Below are 3,377 nucleotides of genomic sequence, written 5' to 3' on the forward strand. Positions count from 1 at the left end.
CATCATGATAGATGTAGGGACCACTGCAATGGGGTTTTGCAGTGGAGGGCAGAGACTGGGCTCAACTCCAAAGACAACAGAGAAAACTGGAAACAGAGAAAGGAGGGAGGGAGGAAGGGAGGGAAGGAAGGGAAGGAGGGGAGGGGAGGGGAGGGGATGGGAGAAGGAAGGAAGAGTAGAAAGAAGGAAGGGAAGGAGGGAGAGCGGAGAGAAGGAAGGGAGGGAGGGAGGAAGGGGGGAGGGATGGAAGAAGGAAGGAAGAAGAGAAGGAAGGAAAGGAGGGAGGGAGGAAGAGGGGAGGGAGGGAGGGAAGGAAGGAGAAGGGGAAGGGAGGGGAGGGGAGGAAAACGGAGCGGGGAATAGTGGGAGAAAGGAAGAAAAGAAAGATAAAGAAATACACATTATTATACACATTAAATACACATTATAATAATCTTCCAATGAAAGACTGCTATAAAACACAGATCTATATATTCTGCTTCTGCATTTTCTATATAACTGTTTTTTAGCTGTAGTGAAAGTAAAGAGTGAGAGAGTCAGAGTTCTTCCTTCTTCTCCCCAATCCCCAATTTCCTGGTATTGTCTGACACTAGGCAAACCCAGCCTGAAGCTCATAGACTCAGGAGGCTGGGAGCCATAGCCTGCAACAGGGTTCAAAACAGGGAAAGTAAAAGAAATAGATCTGAGGGCAAGCAGTTCCAGATATGCTAGAGGAGATGACAAATATTAATCAAAACCATGCAAATATATTATTGCAGTTTGTTCTAAGTTCTGGGAAGAAGGAAACGTATTTCCAGAGCCTGTAATAGGAGGCCCCATACAGTCTCGAGAATCAGGGAAGTCTTCCTTAAGGGAGAGATGATTCAATGGCTTCTGAAGTATGAAGCATGTATTGACTAGGTGATGAGGTGGGGGTTTATTAGAGATGGAGAGCAATGCACATGCAAAGACAGCAAGAGGATCACAGAGCTTTCAAATAAATTAGAAAGTCAGTGCAGCCAGAATGCAGAGTACACTGTGAATAGTGGTGCAAGATGCAACCAGAGATGTGGACATAGAGAGCCTTGCAGCCCATGGGTTAAGGGTTTATTCTCTACGCAACAGAAAGTCACTTATGAGTTTTAAGCCGGGCAGGAAAGACATCATCAATGTCTTGAGAACACTCCCAATGCTGCAGAAGAGCTTAAACTGGGGCACATGTGGGTCTGGAAAGGCAAATGCAGCTGTCCTGGTGAGAAACAGAGTTGGCTTGATCTGGAGCGGGTAATGATGATGGAAAGAAGTTGACTTACTCTGGGTGATGAAGAACTGTGAAACCAGTGTGTTGTTAACTAGGTCATTTACATGGAGAAGTTGCCTAGCATGGGAGTAGATCTAAACAGAAGAGGACGACTGTGTGTCAGGGGTCAGGGATGAATGTGAAGATCTGACCAGGAGGTCAGGGAAAACAAAAAAAAAAAAAAAACAGTGGATGACAGTGACAAGAAGTTTAAAGGTCCGCAGGGGGAGTAGCTGTGGAAGAATGAACTAGTGGGGACAAAGAGCAGTAAGGTAGGCACGTAGAGGTGGCTTAAATACCAGATGAGCAAGTGAGACAGGAGTGGGAGGTGAGGTTGGAGTCAGTGACCTCAAAGGTCATGATGGAACTCTGGCTACAGTGGATACTGTGATGTACCACCCCCGTAAGCCTTCAGGATTGAAGAGTTTATTCCCCCAACTGCTGGGAGTGATGCTGACATTCTGTCCTCAGCTGCCAGCCCTCTTCCAGAACCACCTTGGATATAGACAGCCTTCTGCTCCCAAGGTCACACTGGCTTCCTTGGGGAAGCCCACAGCCACCGACTGGTTGATGGAGGAATATAAAGGCCTCCACCTCTAGCCCCAACTCAGAACAACTCTTAAGGGCCATACCAGCTTCAGACTCCCATGTGGCTAGCTGAGGCTTTTGTTAAGACAACATCACAGCCCAACAACTCCCTCCACCCAATCTGCTTCTTCCCTTCCTCGAGTGATATTCTCAAGAACAGTCCCTAGTGCTAATCTCGGAACAGTTCCTGCATGCTAATCTCAGAGGCTGCTTCCAAGGGAACTCAACCTGTGACACTAACATGTAATTCTTTTGGAATAGACTGAGACCCCAGAAGTCTCCCTGAGCCCCAATGTGTTCACCACCTTTGGACTTTGTTCAAGATTCCACATAGAAACTAATAATAATCACAAATATTTACTGAGTAATTACATGTGCCACACAATGTACACAATGTTAACTAATTTAATCTTTACAACTTTATTTCACAGATGAGTAAACTGAGGCACAGAGAGATTAAGAAACTTGATCAAGATCACACAACTAGTATATAGTGGTATCAGCATACAAACCCAGGCAGTTTCTGGTACAGGCAACTCTTCTCCTAATCTCTTCCCTACACTACCCACCGTGCAGTTGAGCTTGGTGAATGGTTGCTTTCCCATGTTGATAAATGTCCAGTCCCAGTTACATACCCATGTTCTCTTTGTGAAACCAGATTACTGGAAGCAAATTATAACATGTTTCCTATGAATAAATTCCTCTTTCTTATTGTGTTCAATTTATGCTACCAACACTACTTTGTACTAATTAGAGACACTGACTAGAAGCTGGTGAAACAGACAGGCCTAGAACAAAACATCTGTTGGTCCTAAAGAAAGAGAGTATCCAAGCAGATCATCAACAGGCAAATTTGCAGAAACATTAAAACTATTCTTATGCTCGCTTTGGCAAAACATATACTAAAACTGGAATAACACAAAGAAGATTAGCATGGCTCCTGCGCAAGGATGAGTCTGTTAAAAAAAATCCTTAACCTTTTGATTGTAATAAGTAACAGGTAAAAATGCATCATTTGTAAAACCCATGGCTAGAAGATACGGGTCACAGATAATACATTCTAAAGGTCAAGCAATCATGCAATTACCATGAGTTGTTTATTTCTTAAATTTCCTTCCTAGAAAAATACAAATTTGACAGAGTTCAATAAAAAAGAAACTAGTATGTCAAAAACAAAATAGTAAAGCAAACCTGCTAGGAAACTCTAATTGGCTTCATCTTTCAGGGTCAGCTTCTTTTTGTGGCCAGGACAGGGTCCTAAACACATTTTTGATTGTGTTTCTTACTCATTTAATTAAATGACAAATAAAATAAGTTTTCTTTTACACATGTTTTCTTTTTCAGCCTCTATAGTGTGAAATAAACATGAAGCTGTCAAACAGAATACTCTGAGACAGGCTAAACTAATTTGCCACTGATGATAGTCATTATAAACAATCCGAATGCTGTTCCACCTCACTGGGATTTAAATAATCTGTCAAAAAGCCCTATATTCTAAAATCTGCATACG

At 42.8% G+C, this 3,377-nt stretch overlaps 1 non-coding gene across 1 annotated transcript; it reads left to right on the top strand.

Annotated features, from left to right (window-relative positions):
- Positions 1-2,747: 2,747 nt before the first annotated feature.
- LOC119623312 (U6 spliceosomal RNA) lies at positions 2,748-2,852 on the top strand. The gene has a single exon (XR_005239641.1). It is a non-coding gene; the product is annotated as a U6 spliceosomal RNA (small nuclear RNA).
- The last annotated feature ends 525 nt before the right edge of the window (positions 2,853-3,377 follow it).

This window comes from Chlorocebus sabaeus, chromosome 7 (genome assembly GCF_047675955.1).
Source record: "Chlorocebus sabaeus isolate Y175 chromosome 7, mChlSab1.0.hap1, whole genome shotgun sequence".
NCBI lineage: Eukaryota > Metazoa > Chordata > Mammalia > Primates > Cercopithecidae > Chlorocebus > Chlorocebus sabaeus.